The sequence below is a fragment of the Cryptomeria japonica genome, chromosome 6 (assembly GCF_030272615.1).
Source record: "Cryptomeria japonica chromosome 6, Sugi_1.0, whole genome shotgun sequence".
Classification (NCBI taxonomy): Eukaryota; Viridiplantae; Streptophyta; class Pinopsida; order Cupressales; family Cupressaceae; genus Cryptomeria; species Cryptomeria japonica.
This window is the reverse complement of record NC_081410.1, coordinates 318,210,642-318,235,385: the sequence shown is the minus strand read 5'-3', so window position 1 is coordinate 318,235,385 and position 24,744 is coordinate 318,210,642. Positions and strand designations below refer to the sequence as shown.

The following is a 24,744-nucleotide window of genomic DNA, read 5'->3' as shown; positions in this document are numbered from 1 at the left end:
CATTCATTAAGGATTAATGCAAAGTCAAAAGATCAAGTGTAACTTCCACCTAATCATCATGGAGAAGACAATGAATGTGAGGTTCTCCTTTCAAAGTAACATGCAAGTGGCCCACCTTCCCAAGTGCCCTTTTAAGACTTTGTGACTCTCCAAATTCTATAGGGTGCCATGAACAGGTGTACTCTTGTCAAGTAGGCCTTTCAAAGATTCCCACTAACAAGGAACATTCAAATTAAGAGGGAAACCATTTGAATTTGAATATTTGAAGTAAGTTAAAATCACAAAAATCTAAAATTGCAATCAATTTGTTTTTATTTGTTTTACCCCTAAGATGCTCCTGCATTAGATACCCTAGGGAAGTGTTTGTGTGCATAATGCTCACAAAATAAGGCTAGGTGGTAGAACTACCCTTTTTGTTTGTGAACAAACACTATCGTGCCCCATCATTGGAGATAGGCATGTCAAAAGAAATGTTCTTCTTGTCCTTAGCCTCACTTCTTGCTTTTGGCTAGGCATGTGTCTCATCCTCCTCGACCAAAATTCCACCATAACTTGACCTCCTCCAACTGACTCTCCTTTGCTTCCTTTTATTGCCAAATTCCATTGAATTGAATTCTTTGCACCTACCGCTGGCTACTGATATCCATATTACTTTTGTATGGCCACAGCCCATGATAACTCTGGATCATGTCTTTGAAACATGATCTCATCTTCAACTTTAGTCAAGGTTATGCATAGCAATTCCTCCTTTTTAGGTGCAAAATCTTCCTCTAGGTGCAACTCAATCTGCATGATGAAATCAAACAGGACTACTGTAATGTCCCCACTTTGAAATATAATTTAATGGTAAATAATAATATTAAAATTAAAATGCAAAAGAAAAAAAATTAAATAAAAATAAAATATAAAAGAATATAATGAAAATTTCATTAAGTTAATGAATGATCAAAAGACATGGAATGAAAAGTTGTGACTTGTTGTGACGTTTTCACACATCGCCCCATTGCAAATAGGGACCCCCTACTTTTTATGCCCTTCCGGTCTTTTGGCTTTGTTTTTGGGGTCTTTTCGCAACAGTCTCGTTAGTTTCCCCGCTTTGCAAGTGTTTGGGGGTCATATCGGTCAAGTCTGCCTTTAGTTTGAGCAAATTCGGCTAAGTCTAGGACTCGTTTTGTGAATTTTAGGGTTTTTGCCTTCTGTCCTAGATTTTAGGGGTTTCTATTAGGGTTTTGGGAAAACTGAACATACAACTAGAATCAGGGCCCTTCAAGGAACCTCCCAGTAAAATTGAGCCCAAACGGAGCAACTTTCTATTTTTAGAAAGTTCCTATTTTTTAGGGATTTTTCCGAGTCCCGAAATGTCGTCATTTTGCCAAAAATCAAACTTACTATTTTTAGTAAGTTTCTATTTATAGTAAGCCATTCCTGCACCTTGTCTAGGGGTCTAACGTTGACATTTTGAAGGTTTCTATTTTTGGAAAGTCAGTACTGGTAGGGTCAGTCAGATAAGGCGACAAGGATCAGACGTTCGCAGACATTTCTAATTCCGGAAAGTCAGATAACAGACAGAGAAAGCCAGAAATTGATCAAGTGCCGGAAGCCTATGCCTAAAATGGAAAGCTTTGAAATTCACCAAGGTTCAGGAAGTCATTCCAAAATTGCAAAGGGGTCAAATTGTCCTAGGCAAGGATAAGCGGACAAATTTCATGAATCCTTGGCCCATGAGAAAATCCGCCTAGATGTGGACTTGGGCGCCAAAATGGAGGAGGCAAGGATAAGCGGGCAAATTTCATGAATCCTTGGCCCATGAGGAAATCCACCCAGATGTGGACTTGGGCGCTAAAATGGAGGAGGCAAGGATAAGCGGACAAATTTGATGAATCCTTGGCCCATGAGAAAATCTGCCCAGATGTGGACTTGGGCGCCAAAACGGAGGAGGCAAGGATAAGCGGACAAATTTCATGAATCCTTGGCCCATGAGAAAATCCGCCCAGATGTGGACTTGGACGCCAAAATGGAGAAGGCAAGGATGGATGGACAAATGAAAAAAATCCTTGGCCAAGTATGATTTGCGCCCAGACATGAGGGAAGGTGCCAAAGTGGCATGCCCAAGGAGAGAAGGACAATTCCATGAATCCTTCCTCCAGTGAAAAATCCGCCCAAGGGAGTGATTGGGCGCCAAAATGGGCATTCCATGGAAGGTGTTAAAAAGTGAAAATTCCAAGGCACAGTGAGTTCAACTCCCAAGCTAAAAAGTTGAAATTTTGCCTAAGGCATGGAATCCAAGGGGTCAAGGAGGAATAGAAAATAAAATTCCCCTCGGGCAAATTTTTGAATTTGCTATTTTTAGACACCGAATCTCGTCGGAATGAGGAAATTGTTATAGATTTGAAATCGTGGCAGAATTCTCCATCCAATGAATCTGGCTCCTATATTTTAGGAGGATCTCTAAAAACTAGGGATGTTGAAAAGAAGACATGGACAATTCACAAAACAATGAATTCCTTCCTCAGGAGGAATTTTTGGCCCAGCCTTGTGGAGGGCGCCTGAATGAAGAGTGCATGGAGAAACATGCAAATTACAAGAGTCCTTGACCAAGGCATTTTAGTGCCCAAGTGAGAGAAGGAGTGCCAGATAGAGGGATGCAAGGAATCCATGGAATTGAAAGAATTCCCCACCAAGTGTAAAATGCCGCCTAGGAACACAGGAGTGCGCTAAAATGATCTTCTCATGGACAGTGCACAAAGAGATGAATTCCTTCATCGGGGAAGAATTGCACCCAAGAAGAAGAAATTCCAGGAAAGGTGAAAAATTGACTAAGTGTTTGAAATTTCTTCCTTCAGGACATAGTTCTTGGAAATCATGAAAATTGGCTAAGGTATGAAGAATTTCCTTCCTCAGGGTAAGGAACAAATTTCTTTCCAAAGGAGAATTCCTCCACAACAAGAAATCACATCCAAGGATGAATTGAAGATAAAATTTCTAAGGCAAGGAAGGAATCAGGGATGAAGTAAACAAGAAATTTCCCCCCCCCCCAGGGAGAAATTTGAAAAATCCATTCGCGGGCATCAAATCACATCCAAATTTCAAAATTTTTACAGATTTGGATTCGTAGGAGATTTCTCTTCCTCTTGGACTTGAAACCCTAATTTGTGCAAAATTCCTAAAAAATAGATGTTGAAAAATCATTGAAAATCTTTTCTAGAGCAAGGCAAGTTCAAAAACTTCAAGAAAATACTTCCAGCGTCATAGATTCTCCCTCTTGAAGTTTTTCTCTCTCCAGGGGTTTTTCCACCAAGTGGCAGCCGAGTCAACTGACACTGAATTAATGAAGCATCTCTTTGCATGCAGCCGTCACATTTATGGCATTATGGCAGATTCCTTCTGCATGCGGCTGTCACGTTCAGGAGATGATGGTGCATTTATGGCATCATGGGCAATTTTTGCATGAGGGCACATTCATTGCATAGTGGGCACTTTTTGAATGTAATGGTTAATTAATGCTTTACGGGCGCCATTTCTGGCAGGATTGTAATTAATTGTATATGGGCATGATGGGTTATTAATTACCGATTCCCACCTTGTTGCACCTTGAGTGGGAATCTTCTGGGGTGAACCCTAATTAGGGTTTGCATGGCCTGAGGCCTATATAAAGGGGTGACCCCCTCATTTGTAAAGAGAGGGAGCCTTGTATGAAATTGTTGCGATAAGTTTTGGGATAATAACAGTGAAACATTGTTCTCTGATGGTGTCCACTTAAGTTATTTTTTCAAGACTTGCATGGTTTCACCTTCCTCACTTAGATTAGAAATAGTAAAGTGCTTTGATTTCAATGGAGAATGTAATGGTGTTTGATGAATTTCCATGGTTCATACTTTTTGCATCTTGCTGATTGTAAGTTGCAGTGTAAAGTTAGTCTGAGCCCCCTAAATTTGTGCTAAGTTGGATTGTGGATAGTCATTTGGATTGCGCCGTTTTTTGGGTATTCAAATGTACTTTCTCGATTTGAAAATCCTTTAGCCTCCCCAGAAGATTGCACCGGTTCTTACAGAGTTGTAGTTGATCTTGGCGAAGCAGAGCTTGGTTTATTTGGAATTTGTCCACCAGAGCACTATTCATTGTTATCACTGCCCTTAGGAGTAGATTTAGATCCTTCTAAACCCTTTCCCTTTTACTTTCAGTTCATTTTAGTCCATTCAAAGTAGAAGCATCGCAGAATTGCCATATCTGATGATGGAGTTCCAGCCACAGCAAAGAAGTGAAAGAACGATGCAAACATAAGGCCCCTTGGATTACCAGCAATCACATCAGCCAACTGAGTCACGTCCATGCATTGAAGGAACCTTGGAGTTGATTGTTTGAACTTCTTGCAATCTTAGCATGCAATTGCACTTTGATCAAGAGAGAGTGAAGTGACCATTAGGGAACTTTATTCTGTGTTAGACGCTGTCATAAAAAACACGTCAACAAAATTGGCGCTAGGAGGGCTGACCACAAAATTCAATTTGGCTGGAACTAGCATGAGCTCTCAAGTGCAGAATCAGAGATATGTCAGATCTCTTATATGTCAGAAAAATCCAAAAAAAAATCAGAAAATTGAAAATAAAAAAAAAAGATTTCTCAATGGAGCAAGAAGTTGATATCCTTCAACTTTGGTGGAGATTAAATGCACAATTACATCCTGGGAGTTTGTCTGAATTTGCATCAAGGAATTGTTGTAGAATTCATAACACTGGCGGGCACAATGAGATGCATTGTTTAACATTTCTGTCAAGGATGGAATTAGCCTTGCAAGGGAAAGTTTCCATTTCAGAAGTACATGAGCTCATTGTACTCGTGAAAGTTTAGCCCGAATCTTCAATCAGTGAAAGTGAATTTATCATGAGGTTCATGGAGATGAGAAAGACTTGTGCATAGAAGGCATCTTGCTCCCGTGTTGGTGTAGGATCCACAATACCGCTCATTCCGAAGTCACATGTCCATCATGCAGAGAAGCTATTCACCAAGCTAAGATGCAGGCAGAGTCAGAAGAATCGCCAAAGATGTACACTATAGAAAAGTGGCGGAATGCTCACCTTCAATCAATTGACTTACCATCAAATGAAGGTATTACTGTAGCATCTGATAGTGAAGAAAGCACAATTGAGCAGGACAATCAACACAATTCAGTCAAGATAAAATTTGCGTACCTTATGCCGAAGAAAGGAACACCCGCTGAAGTGGAGGTTGAGGAAGAAATGGAAGACGTTCAAACAAATGCAAGAAATGTTTCCATAGTCAAGCAAGAAGAGATGCTCCTTGATGAAGAAGTTCGTTCGTGCATGCTCCAGATGGAAGAAATGATAAGCAGCTCGAGGTAGGAAGGAATATGTGATAGTCAGTGGGCCGTTGAGATGGAAGTAGAGTATGAAATGCAGGTGGGGTCGGTGCTTGAACCTCTACTTAAGATCCAAGAAGAATTGTTAAAAGAAATTGAGATTCGTGAGATGCCGATTGAGGAACAAGTTGCTATGATAGAAGTGAAGAATGAAGAGCAATTCGGGTTGGGGCTCAACTCGTTATCAAATATTTCCAAGTTCCCATTCAAATCCAGTTCGCCCCACAGTTTGCTCGGCATTGAATGTGATCCCAATCTGCATATTTCAGATGCAAGTGGGATGATACACCACCAGCTTCGACCTCCTGATGAAGCAGTGGATGACACGCCAGAATTCTTGGCCATGCACAAAAACCACCAGGTTGTCTCTTTCCTTGCTCCTGAATTTGAAAGCTATGAATTTAATTACAGAGATTTAGGAAGAAGAAATTGCTTATGGATCGATCATGGTCCCGATGAGTTGCCACAATTGCTAATCTTTTCTGAAGTTTTGTTTAAGTTTGAGAGTTGCATTATGAAAGATTACTTTTCTGAGTTTAAAGATAAACTGACAAGGCTTCGAACCATGACTGATGCCCTGTTGCTCCTGTGCATCCTGAGAAATCATGTTAGGAGTTGTATATATTTCGGTCTTGTGACTATTGTCCGTTCGAAATTTTTGTTCTTATTAGAGTAGGTTTCCTTTCTGTTTGCTTTGTTTGTTTTCCCGTTGTTTTTGGGGTTTTGGTTTGTTTTGTTTTGTTTTTCTTTTTTGTTTGTTTCCCCGTTGGTTTTGTTTCAGTTTTGGTTTTCAGCCTTTGGTGCTGGTTTCCCTTGAGCTTGTCCGCTCAAGTGGTTTTGCTTAGGTTTAGGGTTTTGGAGTGGCCTAAATTGTTTGGAGTTCCTGTTTGTGGGTGGGGTGATGATGTTGTTTTCCACTCCTAGTCAATTGCTCTAAGTCATTCAGATCTCTTAGGAGAAGTTATGGTTGGTGAAAACTTTACATCTTGCTTCAGCGCCACTAGAATCTCCAAACCCATAGTAGGCTTAATTGCTTACAAGCCAGAGGAATTGACGGAAATGAAATGAAATATCAAAGGAAAAGAAAGGATGAAAAAATGAAAAGAAATATCAAAATATTGGCTTTGGGAATATGCAGATAACTCCACTGGGGCTATGGACGCTTGGTTGGCAATGGAGCAATATTCGTGGAATTCCAGAGACAACCTCGTCGGAGCTATGGACGCTTGACTGGCAGCGAGGCAATGTCTCGGGTGCTATTGAAGTATAGATACCTATAGCTTGCCATGTTCCGGGTGTGTTGACGTGTATTTTGTACACAATCATACACAGAATAAAATACCTACAGGCATCTTATCCTCTCTTGAGAAAATAGTCTCTAACTGCTGAAGATCTGCAAAAAGGATCAGTTAGATGGACTCCAAGGTTCTTTTAGTGGGGTCTCCACGTGTGGACAAGCTTTTTTAGTGGTATGATGTGATTTGCTGTTTCCTCCAAGGCGTCTTACGGATTCAAAAGCTTGAAGATTTTACTAATCTAAAAGGAACTTTCAAAAAATGAAAAAAGGACAGGGTTTAAGGAAGTCTAATCTAGCCTAACCCTATGAACGACTTAGCATGAATGAGATTTGGCAAGATTCAACCAACTTCAATTTTGCCATAAGATAACAACTCAATTGAAATTAGTGCGATCTTCTAAGGTAATAATGGTATTCAATGCATCAAAGACCAAGGACACTACTACGAAGGTACATATCCTAGATACGAAAATGCTTGAAGGTTAAGGACTCAAAATGTTTTCCAGTCGACCACACAAGGCGTTCCTACAATCAGCAAGAAGCTAGTGGTTTGGATTGCGAATCCTACCAAATATCAAATCTCACACTTAGTCTTTCAAATTAACAAACTACTTCGATTGAGCGTGATTCAAGTACATCCAACAACCATGAAGATAACTCAAGAAACTTGCAACAAAACACCATAACTTCAATATTTTATTGATTTCCAAGTCATCATATACAACAATTGCTTGAATTTCTCCCTTCAAGACTCAATCTTGCTACAAAATAAAAATTGCTTCTAACTCTAATCTCTCTATTACATCAACTATTATCTCTCACACTATTCACTATTTTTCTATTCTCAAATGCAATGGAAAATGGGGGTATAAATAGCATCCCCAGTTACAATGAAAGGTCCAGATTGAAAGTAAATCAATGGACAAGATCATGACACCTAAACCCTAATTAGGGTTTGTTACAAATGACCTCCTTTTTACTGAACAACATTAAATACATAGCCAAATATTAAATTTGGCACAAAAATCTAGGAGGTATCAACCAATGAGAAATAAGATGTCATGTCATCTGTAACAACCTTTCATCTAGAATCTTATTCCCTTTCCAATTCTCTTTCTTAGCATATGCAATGAATTTTGTCACGATTCCTTCGATTTCTGTGCTTGGAATCTCGGGAAGATTCTTGATACTCTCTTCTAAGTGGATAACCTGATCAAATGCATCTAGAAGAGCTGTGTCCCAAGTAGGTTCAAGTTCCTTTGTTTTATCAATCAGGAGCATGGTGGCATACATCTGATCATACTGCTCATCTGTAACATCTGCGTCCTTGCGAAAGATGATCTTGATTCTATCCTCAAATTCTTGTAAATCCACATCTGTCTCTACCTCGATCCTTCTGCCAAGAATGGTACGAAGTACCTCAAATACTCTGTCCTGGATCGGATTGATCACCTCCTCAACTTGACCACATCTAACACTGATGTCCTCAAAGAGAACACTCTTTATATGGAGTAAGGTTGACCACTGAAACAAACTGTGAGAATCACCTTCTAAGATCTTCTCTTGTGCTAAAATTCTTCTGGATGTGTGTCTTATAACTTTCAAGACAGGGATGACAACGTCCTTGGTATGGGCAAATGCAGCTACTGTTGCCATCAATCTGTGAATAATCTCAAGAACTTGGATAGCCTGGTGGGTGATCTTCGACATCCTTGTAACAAACTCAATGGCCACCGTGTGAGATCTATCCATCCAACCACATGTACGCTGGACCAGGTTCCTGAATCTTTCTGCTTCATTGATTGATTGAAGGGGCAATGCCTGCAATGGTGATCTGACTGGATCCTGACGTCCCAAAGGTTCATTGATGTGACTGAAATACGTCCTCCATGCACCGACCTCTCTCTCAAGCTTTCTATTCTTTTCCACTTCTTCTCTAAGCTTGTCCTTCAATGCCTCAAATGTGTCGGTGGCATCATCTAAAGTCTGCTCTGCTGTGGAAGGTCCTAACTCAATAGTCTGTATATGATAGTCCTCTGCTAGGATCTCACCCTCATATTTGTCTGCTGCCGGTGTAGCTATCTGCAATTTTCTAGATCCAGTCTCATCTCGAATCATCTTGGACATCTTTGTAGCCTTCTTCTTCTCTATTGTCATATGTGAACGTCCTACGAGGCTCTCTAAATCAATTGCACTGTCCTCGTCCTCAATTACGATCACCTTAGTCAATCTTTCCTTCAACCAATCTGGGATATTTGATCTTGTCTCTTGAACTTGAATCTCTTTATGTACTATTTCTTCTTGTCTGGGAGGAGATGTTACTTCATTATCATTATCTAAATCGTAGTCTTGGAGGGATCCATCGGATGAAACATGCTGTGCCTGTTCTTCCTCCTGTCTGACATTCTGTACCATCGATTCCATGGACTCTTCCACTCGAACTGTTCTATCCTCTGGCCTGGAAGAAGTACCTGGTGTTTGATCTTTGTTGGCACCTTGCTTTTTCTTGGAAGGCTCTTTCTTTTCTGATCTTTCCTTTCTCTTCGAACCTCTCGAATAGAGATTGCCCTCACTGGCACATCGAAGGTTACCTTCACCTGAATTCTTAGGATTAGGATTGCCTTCACTAACACTGGCTCCACCTTCGGCTGGCTTTTCTTCCAAAGTAAAAGACATGGCTATGCCCTGTTCTCTCAACTTCTGATGCTGAACGTCTACCCATCTGCGAGTACAAGACAAGACTGGTGCCATCAAATCATCTAAATCCACGGCCTCGGGCTCATTCCAATTCAAACTTATTGTCTTGCTTTCTCTATCATATGAAGATTGGGTGTGCCTGCCGTTGTCCTGAGCTTGGTCGGCTACTCTGTAAATCTTACATTTCCTGATGAAATCCAAAGGCAATCTAGAATGTATCTTTCGTTTCACTTCGAGATCATCTAGGAGATTCATCATAAAATCTTCAATTTGGTACTCATGTCTAAATCTTCTACCGACCGTCTCCTCTAAATGTCCATGTGGATCAAAACTATTCCTCCAAGCAAAAGATGAAAAAGGATACAAGGCTAACTCCTTCTCTGCGTCATCCATGGCTAAGACATTAGGACATACCTCAACTGAATTACCCAAAATAATAGGTACCTGAACTCCATTCTGATGTCTGTGTCTGAATGCCTTCACATATGCTGCCAACTGCCTTGTTACTTCAAGTAACACAATTCTGTCTGTCGGGTACCTCGACAACATGTATGGAGGTAAAGGACATCCATACACTCTAATGTAAGTGAACTTGGGAAACTGAATGAACCAAGCACCGTACCTCTTGATGAATTCCTGGGCATCCTGAGATAATCTGTTGTGAATCCCTCCTTGCAACGTCCTTGTGATGTTCATCGTGAAAGTATCATTGATTAACTTGTAGTTCTTCCCTGGTGGATGATGCAAGTAGGTATAGGATTCACAAACTCTGACCTCGCCGGGTCCTCTTCCAATCACTCCTCTGTGAGGTAGTCCTGCGTACTCAACGCTCTTGATTAAGGCATAGATGACGTATGAACTCATGTGGAAGGACTTAGTAGCCCTGAGTCTTCTCAACTGTACGTCTAAGCAATGGCTAATTATCCTAGCCCAATGTATTGTACCCTTTCCTTGAACAATCACCTGGATGAAGTAAAACATCCATTTCTCAAAATAGAAGGCATGAGGTGCTCCTGTAACTCTGTTGAGCATGGTAATCAAATCTCTGTACTCCTCTTGGAAATCAATCCTGTGTGGTGTGTTCGGTACTTTGCTCATACGGGGACGACTCTTAAGTAGCTAGTTCTTGTTGATTATGCTTAGGCAAGCATCTGGATCATCATCGTACACTGATCTGGCTCCTTCAATGCTCTTGTATATCATGTCCCTGTGCTCTGGAAGATGGAAGGCTTCACTTATGGCTTCCTCTGAAAGGTACGCCAAAGTGTTTCCCTCATTGGACACAATTGTCCTGGACTGTGGATTGTAATGACGGGCACACTCGATCATCAACTCGTGGCACTGAATGGCTGGAGGAAAACCGGCCGCCTTAATGATGCCACTCTCTATTATTCTCCGGGCGACAGGTGATGGCTTGCCGATGTAAGGGACCTCTCGGAACTTCTTCGTGCTAAAGTTCCCCAAGTTGGTATCTCCAATGTTGCTCCACTTCGACACGATCTTGGTCTCCACTTCTTCGGTCTTCTGATCTTCTTTCATGAGAGCCGAGCGACTGGTGGATGCTCCCGTCTTTGGGGTCGCCATACCTACACAACATTTCATTATAAGAAATAGATTTTGTAATAAATAACGTAAATAAGAGAGATAAATTTTAGGAAACCTCATGATAAGTCTCTAGAGTTATCATTTCCTAAAATACAACGATTGAGCTAAGAGATTTCAAAACTCAAAATTTCAAAATTTGAAATATGACGATGAATGAATAAAGCAATAACAATTAAATCGCCATACCTCGATAGAGAGCTAACTCTAGAATGCAAAAACAAAATTTGCCTAGGCAAAATTGAGGTATAAGATAATCTTCAATATGATTTCCTTAAAATCGACTTCGCCACCTCTGGAGAGAACGTGATCTTGAAGTATTGCCTTAGACGTGGTCTTAAATGATCTTCAAATTCGCACCACCCTTGGTCTTCAACGTAATTCGCACTCTATATTAGCGCCACCTTTGGTTTGAAATCGCACCACCTTTAGATAACTTAGCGCGCCACCCTTGGTTGAATGAAACTCGCACCACCTTTGAAGTGTCTACGCCAGCTTGGATAATATTCGCACTATATTCGCCTCTTTCAATTCGCATGAAGGAAGGTAAAATAATGATGTAGAAAATGATAATTCCACTCCCCTGATATAGCGCGTTCATCCTTCACCCCTTAGGCCGACTTGATAAAAATAAAACCATTTTTTTAAATGATTTGCAATGAAATGACAAGGCCGACCTCCTTAAATGAGCGCTTGAAATCGATTTTTTATTAATTAAATAATTAACTATTAATGCCTTGCGTTTTTTTTTATTTGCAAATTTCGATTTTAATAAAGGCAAAAATAATTAATAAAGATTAACGCCATATTAATTGCTAAATAAATAAGATTTTCAATTTTTAAATCGATTTAGCATTTAAGGATATTTGAATTGTTTAATTTGGCGCCAAAAATATGAAAATAAAGGGACGTACCTCATCGCTCTGGTCCCTTGGAGAGGGACAGGAGCGATCCATGATTTTGGTCTTGATTCTTGCGATGCCAACGTTTGACTCCTTCATTTTCACGTTCCAAATCGATCATCTGGTGGTCCTTCGAATTTGAATTTCTTTCTTGTGCGAGCAAGTGCATCTTATGACCATTATCGCCCTGGTCCCTTGGAGAGGGACAGGAGCGATCCTAAGTTTTTTGCTTGAAATTCTCCATTTTGGTACGATCCTTTCCTTGTATCATCTTCCAAATGTCATTTAAAACCTTGTGCGTCCTTGTCTTAACGTGATTTTCAAAGAATATCATGTGTTTTGCCTAACATCGCCCTTGTCCCTTGGAGAGGGACAGGAGCGATCTCCATGTCTTCGCGTTCATCTTGTATCTTTTGACCTTCGAACTTCCATTGTAAGGCGAATAACGTCTATGCTCATTCCTTTCGCGCTTATTCCATTTGTCTTCATTATGTGTTTGGACGTATTAAAGGGACCATCGCCCTTGTCCCTTGGAGAGGGACAGGAGCGATCCATTATTTCTCCTTGATCTTGGCGACTTTTAAACTTCGATCTCCTTTGCAATGTCCTTCAAACGTCGTCCTTCGCACTTCCTAACCTCGCTTCGCCTTGATCTTTGAAGGAACGTGAGTGTTTTGATAGTATCGCCTTGGTCCTTGTCCAAAGGACAGGAGCGATATGGGGCTTTTACACTATTTGGCGATGTTTAGACGTTCAAACCCTTGCAAATTATCTTCAAACGATGCCATGGACTTTGCATAACCTTGTGAATCTTTAACTTAGCACGCACTTGGAACAAAACGAGGAATCCAAAGCGAATCGCCCTGGTCCCTTGGAGAGGGACAGGAGCGATCTAGTCTCCATGCTCAAAATGATGATCATTTCACGTTCAAAACTCTTGTTTATCATCTTGTTGTCATACCATGGACCCTCCAAGACGTTGCGAACCCTTGATCTTACGCAAATCTTGCATAAAATGGCCAATATATCCAACATCGCCCTGGTCCCTTCCTGAGGGACAGGAGCGAAGTTCATCATTGCGAGCTTGTTCTTGTTTTTACTAACTTGCAATTATCTTCATTACGTGAAATGACGTCCCTTAAGTCCTCTTGGTAACTTAATATTTCCTTGTCCTTTGAAATCGATGCCTTAATGGAAATATCGCTCTGGTCCCTTGGAGAGGGACAGGAGCGATCTGGGTCTTAGAGTGCACATTCCTTCCATGTGATGACCTTTACAACCTTGCGCTTGATGGAAATGCTCTAAAATGTCTTCGCCACCCTTCGTCTTGACTTGGATCGGCCTTGAACCTTGGAGGAACGACCTTGAACTTGCATAGAGAGTATTATCATCATCATCGCCCTGGTCCCTTGAAGAGGGACAGGAGCGATCCTTCCCTTGTGGCCACTATCTCACTTTGCCATGTTCCAAATTTATATTCAACGGACTCGTCCTTCTTCACTCTATTCGTCCATGCCTTGACATCATTTGTAACTTTGCAAGAAAAGCAATTATATCAAAAATCGCTCTGGTCCCTTCCTGAGGGACAGGAGCGAACTAGGCATTTAACACTAGTATGGACGTCCCAAAAAATCTTCAATTTATATTCAACGCATTTATCTCATGTTCTCCTTTGTTTTTGAATGTAAACTTGCCTTGACCTTTGTCTGGATTTTGCAAAATGAAGGAAATCGCTCTGGTCCCTGGGAGAGGGACGAGAGCTACAAGGTACTTCGCCCTGGTCCCTTGGAGAGGGACAGGAGCGATTTAGTCAATATAGGTCATTCTCCTTCGTTTTTGCATCTCAAATTATATTCATTTGGTAAAGCATCCTCCCTTGGACGTCCTCAAATCATTAAGCTCTCGAAATCTTGCAAGGACAAGACGAAATTTGAATTGTAGCTCCGGTCCTTCACTGAGGGACAGGAGCGATTTTCCTCCTGGAGGCATGTCTGTGCTCATGAAAATCTTCAATTTATATTCAATGGAAAGATCCCGTCGTTCTCCATCACTTCAAACGTAAAATTTGTCTGGACTCTGCAAGAATGATGAGATATTTGAAAATGAGCTCCCGTCCTTCACTGAGGGACAGGAGCGATTTTGCTCCTACAGGCCAAAATAACAAGATTTTTCACATTTTAACACTTCATGAGGCGAAAACAAATCAATTCCAATGCCCAGGATCAAAATTCAAAAAAGTCAAAATTTGGTCAAAATATTCAATCGGACAGAAATTCACATTGATGGTCAAGACTTAGACAAATTTAAGCTCTGCATGAACATTCCAATTAAAATTTAGACCATTTTGGCGAAATCATTGCATTCAGAATTTGCATTCCAGAAAAGGAAGCTCAAAAGCTCTCAAAAAATAACTGGATTTTGGCTTGAAAAGGCAGAATTTAAAACCCTAAGGCTTGGCCCTAAATCCAGACAACCAACCAACTAACAAAACCCTAAAAACAAAAGCGAAAACGAGCGAAAAACAAGCAAAAAGAGGGGGTCCCCATTTGCGATGGGGCGATGTGTGAAATGGTCACAACAGGGTGCTATTGAAGTATAGATACCTATAGCTTGCCATGACACAATAAGTTTTTCATAGCTGCTGGGGAAGTTTGATAGGCATTATAAAATTCCCTAGGGGTTTCTAAAGAAAGGCTAAGGTCCCTGACAATGCGGTTTAATTTAAAATTTAAATACCGCTCTTTCAAATGCAGAGCATAAACTCTTGGCGGTGCCCTACATTGCATTAACTCTGAGACCATACTAGTGATTGTATCAACTTTGGCTTCTAATTCTTCAATTTTATTATCCCTTTTTTCAATTTCCTTCTGTTGTTTGTCAATAATCCCTTGTAATCTAGCCCTTTCTATCTCCCACTGCCTATAAAATGTTAATGCAATAGATAAACTGCTGAGGGATGATGGAGGTCTAATAGCTGTTACCTTTGGATGTGGAATTTCTTCAACAGGTTCCTCAAGCTGTCTTGCCACATATGCCAGACTTGAAAGTTTGTCAACATCATCCTCCTTTTGAATTTCAACCTCTGTTGGGCTCTCTTCTGCTAATGCTTCTACTAAAATAACCTTTGTTGCATGACTTACTGGATGAACTTTTTGGGTAGTACTCCGAGTTTTTCTTGCATAAACCTTTGGAGTGGTTGCAGGAACGGTTTCTACCTGCGGCTTTGCTACAGGAGTATTTCTCTTCGGTCTACGCCTCTTGGCTGCAGGGGAAACTTGAGTTTCCTGCGGTTGAACCATAGGTTCATCTTCTGCATTAATTCCTTCTAATTCCTTCCCTTTTCTTTTAGAAGATGCCGATTCTCTTTGAAAAGAAGTGGAGGGCTGCTCCATGTTTGTCTCAACCATCTCTTCCTCTGTAATAGTCACAACTCCTTTAGCGATGAGCAATTCATTCTCTGCGGAAATTATGGGAGAAGAGGGTTCTCCCATTTCCTCCTTTTCAACTGCTAACTCATCTGCAATAGGAGCATCTTCAACCCTAAATTGCAACATGTCTTCAAATACCCCCCATTCCATCTGTGAAAAATCCCTAAGAGAATGTTCTACCAGCAATTTTATCAAACCATGATGGCTGATAGAATGATTTCCATTCTTCCGTGTTTCTTTGGCACTTGTGGAAATGAGGTGATATAAAAAATTTGGAACATTCACTCTCTGGCCATGCCATAAATGACAGCAATTTGAAATGGGGTGAATGTAAATTTGAATACCTCCCTTCGCAAGTAATGTACTTCATTACATGTAAAGCCACCTGGGGCCACTCTGCTGGAAGGGAAACCCTCTTGGTTCCTTGCTTGTCCACTATTAGAGGTCCATCTGTGGGGTGTGTAAATTCTGCTCTGGCACTTCTAGCGTCTTTTGATTCTGGAAACAATTCTCCTTCCTGCAGCAATCTTGTAACCTCAGCTATCCGCTGCTTTGTAGCAACGACCCTTAATCCTTTAACAGTAGCCTCCCATTCGTTGAATGAATGCATAAACTCAGAGGCAATTTCTTCATTATAATCCGTTATTTTCAAAAAGTAGACAATCCAACCATGCTGCCGGAAATAATGCTCACAAAGAGCATCTTGTAGCAACGCATCATGGATTATTGGTTCATGGCGGATTGGATCTCCACCCATTTCTTAATCTGTTAATGTAGCAATCTCTGCAGCTGAGAAACGAAGAACCAAAATACTCTACAGACTGAAAATTGAAACTTCCTTACCTATTTCCAAATTTGGTGGCATAATTCATTACTTTCTTATGCCAAAGAATACCTCATTAAAGGAAGGATGGCAAGCAATAAAATCAAGGTACCGAAAAGGACGAGTAATCACTAATTTTGGAAAACGGACCATAAAACACCCCCCCCAACTTACTTTGGCATGTGTCCACACATGCTGAAAGGATTTAGGGAAGTGTACACGGATTTAGTAAAGGCAATAATCATAATGAAATCACAAATGCCTAATTAAAATAAAATAAAATATGTACATACCTGCAAGCGTGCGAAAAGAATGGCGAAATGAAATGAAATGACAGATAAAGAAATGAGATGGGATGACGTGGATGGAAAAATTTATTTATGGAGAATAATATTTCCATAAGACATGGAAATATTGTTGTGAAATGACGCGTGGAGAATTATGAAGTGGCAAGTATGTTCACTGCAGAGGCTACAGGAACCTTACCTCCAATACTTTGTTCAATTGCAGAAGGAACTTGACCAGTTGCTGCAGGAACTTGTGTTTGATCCTTTTTAGCAAATTGCTGCAAGAACTCCTCTTTGCTGGCAGGCTTATGATAAAGACGTAATTTGTGACCATTTACCAAAAGCTTGAACCGAACCAGGTCAATTATGGTCAAACAAACAACTCCATTGTTGAAAACTTCCTCTATCTCATATGGACCTAACCATCTGGTTTGCAGCTTTCCCATAGTATTTTTATATCTTGAGTCATACAATAGTGCCCAGTCACCTGCTTTGAACTTTTTCTCTTTGATGTATTTATCATGCCACTTGGCTCTCTGATTTTGTATCAGTTCTATCTGTTGGACAGCCATTTTTATCCATTCATCCAAAGCATTCAATTACTGAATACGATCTTTTTGTGCTTCAGAAAGTGTTATATTTAATTGCAAAGTTGTCCTCAGAGTTTTATGCTCAAACTCAATAGGCATCATTGCTGCTTTTCCATACACCGTCTCAAAAGGTGTAAAACCAATCGGTGTCTTCCAAGTTGTTATGTATGCCCAAATTGCTTCTGAAAGTCTATGAGACCAGTCTTTTTTATGAACAACTACTGTCTTGGTAAGAATAGCCTCTAGCTCCCTATTTGTGACCTCTACTTGTCCATTAGCTTGTGGATGATATGGGGTAGATTTTTTGTGCCTTATATTGTATTCATTGACCAAGGCTGCAATCAATGTTGAAGTAAATTGTGGTCCTTGGTTTGATACAATTTCCCTTTGTACTCCATATCTTGTAAACATCTCCTCATAAAGGAACTCAGCCACCTTATTATCTCTTGCATGTGTCATGGTGCGAGCTTCCACCCATTTGGTTACATAATCAGTACATACTAAAATGTAAGATTTTCCATTAGAAGGGGGATCAATTGGGCCAACAAAATCTAATCCCCATTTATCAAACAATGCAACCAATATTTGTGGATACAATGGCATCTCATCAGATTTAGTAGGTCTCCCCATGCGCTGGCATCTGTCACATTTTCTTGTATACTGTGTTGCATCCTTATATAATGTTGGCCAATAATATCTTGTATTCAGTATTTTGAGTGTTGTTCTTTTAGCAGCAAAATGTCCTCCACACGGCTCATCATGACATGCATGCAGGATATCATATGTTTCATCTTCTCTTACACATCTTCTCATGACTTGGTCAGGTGTCTAGTATAAAACAAATAATCAGCAATCCATGAGAAGTTAAAGCTTTTCTCAACTAGCAACCTTCTTTCTTTAGGGGAGAAATAAAGTGGCATTTTAGCAGTAGCTAAATAATTGGCAATATCAACATACCAGGGAGTGTGGGCTTATATAAGGAATAGATGTTCATCCGGAAAAGCATCATCCATGGCTGTAGGATCTTCTTGTAACTGAAGCCTTGAAAGATAATTTGCAACCACATTGGACTTTCCTGGTTTATCAATAACTGTGATATCAAATTCCTACATCAATAATAACCAGCGAGCTAATCTACCGGTAATTGAAGGCTTATTCATGAGATATCTGATTGCAGTATGATCAGCATGCACAAATATGGGATACCTTGTTATAGAGTGCCTGAATTTGTTGAGTGCATATATAACTGCTAACATTTCTTTTTCAGTGACTGTGTAATTTAGCTCAGGCCCCTGCAAGTTCTTGCTAATATAATATATTGCACTCTCTAAGTTATCAACCTTCTGTCCTAAGACTGCTCCTATTGCATAATCAGATGCATCTGTATGAATTTGAAAGGGTAAAGACCAATTCGGACCTTTAAGAATTGGTGCTTGGGTCAAAGTGTGCTTGAGCTTTAAGAAAGCTTCATTGCATGAAGAAGTCCATTTAAATTCCATATCCTTGGTAAGTAGAGAATATAAGGGGCTTGCAATTTTGCTGAAATCTTTAATAAATCTTCTATAATATCCAGCGTGACCAAGAAAACTTCTGACATCTTTTTGCTTTACCGGTGCATTGATATTTTGAATAACTTCAATTTTTGCTGGGTCAACCTGTATTCCTTTTATAGAGATATGATGACCAAGGACTATACCTTCCTGCATCATAATGAAGCACTTCTCACCGTTTAATGACAAACTATAGTCTTCACACCATTGCAAAACTTTCTTCAGATTCTCTAATGCTTCTTCAAATTCAGAACCATAAGTTGTAAAGTCATCCATATAAATTTCTATGGTCTCTTGGGAAATATCTGAAAATATGCTTATCACTGCTCTTTGAAAAGTGGCTGGAGCATTACATAATCCAAAAGGAAGAACAAAATATGGATATGTTCCCCAAGGACAAGTAAATGTAGTCTTTTCTTGGTCCTCTAGGGCAATCTGAATCTGGTTGTAACCACTGAATCCATCAAGAAATGAAAAGTATCTCTTCCCAGCCAAAGAGTCTAATACCTGATCCACAAATGGCAATGGAAAATGATCTTTTCTTGTTGCTAAGTTCAAATCTCTATAATCAACACATACTCTCCATTTTCCTCCTTTCTTAGGAACTATTACCAAAGGTGATACCCATTGACTATTAGAGATAGGATAGATAAACCCAGCTTTTAACAACTTCTGCAATTCCTCTTTAACTATTTCTTTTAATGCAAGATTGATTCTTCTTTGTGGCTGTCTAAGTGGGCTACAATCTTCTTTTATGTAGATACGGTAGGTACAAACTGTGGGATCGATTCCACGCATGTCCTTATAATCCCATGCAAAGGCATGTTTATGACATTTAAGCAAGTCCATGAGTGCTACTTTTTGAGTATCTGCAAGATCACTGTTGATATTCAAATATTTATTCAAATCAACTTCTATTTTGATAGTAAGATCAACTTGGGATATATCAGAAAAATGAGAAGTACAGACTTCCTGCGGCAACAAAGTATGCAATATATCAGTGGCTGTAAGAAAGTCTAAATCTGCAATATTTGGTACCAATTCCTGCAATTGCTGTTCTTGTTTTAACTCATTTGTCAGAATTTTATAAAGAATTGAGTCTTCATCATGGAATTGCATGAATGGTCCTCTATTAATCATCATAAGGTGATTAATAGAGTCAACTCCCTTAGATTCTTCTCCCAAAGTAGGCCAAACAGCTTGTTGTTGATCAAACTGGGGCTGAGCAGGAGAATACGAAGCTAATGTTTTTGTAGAGTTCCCATCTGAAATAGTCGTATCCCCTGATCTACATCCAATATATGCATCAGCCGTGGCAAGCTAAGGTCTTCCCAAAATCACCGGATATCCTCCCAATGTCGCCTTTGGAGACAGAATCATAAAGTCTGCAGGGTATTCCCAAGAATCCAAAGTAACAACCACATCTTCAATCATACCATCAGGTCTAACTGTAGAGCTGTCAGCAAGCTGTAGGATTGTAGGTGTAGGTCTGAGACTATTGATTTCAAGCCGCTGCATTACTTCTCTTGTCATCACATTAATGGCTGCCCCTAAATCAACCAAAACATTCTTTATTTGAGTGCCATTAATGACTATATTCACAGCAAGACTACCAGGATCAGAATATTTAGGAATTGAAACCTTTCCTAGCATAATATCTGCTAGTTGACCCATCACATGCATTGTTTGCGGATCCTTCTTCTTCCTGCCAGGTTTTTTTAGACATGCCTCCCTAAGTGCCTTATTGTATATAGGAACATCTTTTATTGCTTGTAACAATGGGATTTTAATACATACATGTTTCAGTTGATCTATGATATCAAAACCTTGCTCCTGTTCTGTAAGAACTTCTTTTTCTTGCAATCTCTAGGGAAATGGAGGTAGTCTCTGTTTCTGAGGTATTGTGGCTGTTGGATTAGAGATTTCTTGTTCTTCTTGCATTTCAGTTATAACTGGAGGAGATGGATTAGGCAGAGTTGTCCTAGATCTGAGGTGAATATCACTTATAGATAGAGAATAGGTTGGGTATTGATTAGGATCAGTTGAATAAACTTGCTGTTGTTGCTGAGATTTAATATTAGGATTTGGCATTGGCTGAGTGGGCAACTGCGTTGGTTTAGGTGGAACAACAGTGGTTGCAGGGGGAGGCATTATTGTAGGCGGTTGTGGCTGTTGATATCTAGAAGATTGATTAGTCCATGGTTGACTCCCCCTCCATTGAGGAGTAGGTTGCCAATTCCCTTGAAACTGGTGCCCTTGTGCCTGAGGTGGAGACCAATTTCCCTGTGGCTGCTGCCACTGTGGCATTTGACTAACAAAATGTTGCCCTTGGCCTTGAGGACCATACCAGTTTGGATAACTACCAAAATTTTGAGCATATGGTGATTGCCATTGATTATTTGGTACATAAAAATTTCCACTATAACCAGAAAAAGAAAGTGGATCCGGAGGCATACCTTGTCTTTGGAAATTTGGCCTTCTTTGAGCAACATAGAAAACTTGTTCATCCTCACCTTGTATTGGCTTGAAGTCAGGAACCTCAAGATTTGCAACCATTTTACATCTGCAGTCCTTTTTTCTTTGTCTACAATGAGGGCAAAATTCTGCAAGAAATGCATCAGCTTCTTCATGCTTCTTAGTTGAGAGTGTATCCAACTGAGTAGCCATATTATTTATGATGTCCTCCTTAAAGTCCTTCAACAAATGGCTAAGTTCCATTCTAGAAACTCCAGTACTAGATGTTGATGAAAGAACTCCTGGCTTGAAACGCCTGTTTTTTTTAGAAGCTGATCTAGAATACTTCTTACAAATTTGTCCTATTTCATTCCATGTAGATTGTGTAATGTCACCTCCTCCCATAAGATCCAAAGCATCAGTGCATTCATCACTGATTCCTCTTAAAAATATCAGCTTGAGGGAATCTTCATTTAGAGTGCTATGCTTAGACTTTTTGACACTAAACAGAAACCTTTCCAGGTAATCCTCAAGACTCTCATCTTCTTTCTATGTCATTCTAAAAATATCATCCCCATGGCGATCAGTGCCTCTACAATAGTCTTTATACTTTGCAAGAAACAATCGTTTCATCTCGTCCCATGTATTGATTGTGCTACTACCCAAACTCATAAACCATCTTAAAGATGATTCTTTCAAAGTGGTAGGAAATATTTTGAGTCTATGGGCATCTGTAGTATAATCAAAACTCCTACAGAGAACATCAAACTCAAACAAAAATGTGTCTGGATCCTCTATCACTAATCCATAGAATTTAGGGAGGGAAGAAGCTGGAATGTTCTTGAGATAAGCATTATCATGCTGATCAGATATGGGAAACTCAAATGTTGGGTCCAAAGGTGGGGGTGGATTATTCCCACCAGGAGGTGGATTTCCTTGCATTGGACTTGTGGGGGGAGTTACCAAATGAAATTCTTCTTCTGGTGGTCCAAAAAGGAAATGAAGGCTGCCTTCAGGAAATTCAGATTCAGGGTGGTTCAAGTTCTCTGGGGTTTGATAAAGTTCAGCAAAATGATTTATATCTGGGGAATTAATTTTTGCATGATTAGGATGACTGGGTAGAAATCTACCTAGAACATCTCTTCTTCGCCTATGCATCCAGGTTTATAAATTTTTCGAACAATCAGGTATGCCAAAAAAAGCAATTAACTGAAAACTGAAAAGACAATAACCATAACAGGTTCTTAGTTTGACACCATCCTCGGCAACGGCGCCAAAAATGTTCCCAACAATAAGAATAATAACTCTCGTTGAAGTCTCAACCCGAAGTTTAGACATTCACTATTTCCATAGCTAGTGTTCATTTGATTGTCAACCCAAGGATGTAATACTTGAAATGGGTCTGCACTATATATGCACTAAGTTCCTGCAATAGCTACCTTGCATTACTGCGGCAACTAACATCTATGCGGAAAAGATAAGCAAGAATTGAAACTATTGAAAGGCTACAGGAAAACTTCTGCATTAACATAAATTCATTTAAGCAATACTGGCTAAGTTCAATGTTGCTAAACATAAATTACTCTGTTTTGGTTTGGCTGCAGGAACAGTCAATGCAAGAACGTTTACTGTAGCTAAAGAAGAAAACTAATCTTAACAAAAGCACAGGAACACTCACCAAGTGGGCCCCCTTGGATGGGTGATTCTAGGCTTCCCAAAAACAACTCTAAGTGCTTAGAATAACATATCTTGGTTCATTGTTCTTCGGAAGTCATTACATGATTCAGTATCAAAAGAAACTCAAAACACTTGTAACTTTATTTCTAAAATCCTCTGCTCTGCTTTCTCTCTTTTTTATCTAACCTACGAAAAGAGATAAAGACCTTTATTTAAAAGAAAACAATTACTTCCTATTACACAGATCACGTCGATAAGAAGAGGTGGATAACTAATCAAGAAAGGAAACAGCCGGAGTTAAGTCACTGATAATGTGGATCTAAACTGAACCATAGTCATAACACATCGTGGTGGTATTTTCAACACTAATGTCCACTTGAGTAAGACATCAGTAAACATTGCGCAATTACTTTTCCTTTGCCGTTCCTTACGCTCATCAGCATTTCTGCTGATTCGATCTTTAAGTTTCCTCCTTGAATATCTCCTACTGCAACTGGCGGGACAAGAGAGCCTTCCCAGCAGCATCAATTTATTCCTACAATCTCAGAAAGAAAGAACATACAAGAACATACATATCTATTTTAATTAATCAAAACATCTATTAATTTCACAATGATATTGCCTAAACAATTCGCATGGCAACAGGAATGAATAACATGGCCGCAGGAATAAACTGGCAAAGACAAAAAATGTTTGAATAGGTTCAGGCTAACATCTGAAATACATATAGTAAACTTCCGATATCTCATTACTACTATGTAAATCAAAATATGAGAAAAACTTAAGAGTTCTGAGGATAAAAATATGCTAATGTCTCAACTCTTCAAGGAGATTGTCCCACAAGCTAGAATGGGACTAAGTGTCGATATTTTTGAGGCAGTGTAAGACACACAAGTCTAGCAATTAGAAGAGCCTAAGCAAAGAAAGTTCTGTATTCCAACCTAAGAATGGAGAAGGAGAGACTCATGGAAGAAAGAACTAAGTCACTCTAATGAGCAGACAAGTATGGTTACAAGCCAACTGTAGTTTGACAAAACAAATGGAGGCCAAGTCTTGCAAACTATGGTACCTATAAAGGATTATAATTAATAGCCAAAACTTAGGAATTCTATAAATGTTACTGTACTCAGCAATGGCTGTGACATGGAATATGCTAAAATGTACATTGACATAACCAGACAGTGAGGAGAAAAAGAATCTAAAGAATCAAGACTCAATTGTCAGGTGATGAAATGATCACATCTATGCTACTGACAATGCATTTAGCTTGAAGGCCAACGGATGTATGCAGATAGATGATGCCCATGAAGATGGACATAGTTAGAGCGTTATACAACAACCCCTTAGATGTACATACTATGTCCAATTGCAATCTGTTGAACTGTCAGAATTTTTCAGTCATACAACTTTGCCATAGTACCATAGAAAGTCTAACAGACTGTTAGGTCTCATCAGATGGCTCTCAAACTGTTCAACCCTCTTGCCCAAATGGAATAAAATTCAAACTCAAACTATTTCAAGCGATTTTGATAGAGATCTAGGTAGAAATAAAATTATTGAAGGAACTCTTTTGTTAGCAGTTAAATGCCAGTGATTGTGCAAGCAACAGTTCATATAGTGAATTATCATGGAACAATTTTTTACATACTACAGAATACAGAGCAGAGGTGCTTATATATATATTTTTTTAAGAAGTGAACTTTGCTGGAAAGAATATTTTTTTGGCAGTTAAGGTTTGCAGAAGAAAATACAGTATCAATAGCTGAGAAATTTCATCTTAAGATTCATCCAAGACAAGTCAATTTCAAAGAAATTTGTTTAGAAATCTTTTGTGACAAATCTTTGCAACTAATTTTTTGGTAAATTGATTTAGATAAAAGCAAATCTGGAAGATGGATGAGATGAATTCAGCTGAGACTAGTTTTTTCTTTTAATTTTCAGCATTTTCTTAGCATGGAAGGGTATGTGGAATTTTTCAACAGTAATTCCCCCAGGGCCGTGCTCTTTATCTCTTCATGTGGTCATTTTCTTATTTTGTATTTGGGTTGAGTGTGAAGGGA

The 24,744-nt window shown here is 39.5% G+C and overlaps 1 protein-coding gene across 1 annotated transcript in view; it reads left to right on the top strand.

Moving 5' to 3' along the window:
• LOC131043995 (syntaxin-132) overlaps positions 1-24,744 on the top strand; it is a 116,025-nt gene that overhangs the window by 68,113 nt on the left and 23,168 nt on the right. The gene's annotated exons all lie outside the window — the stretch shown is intronic.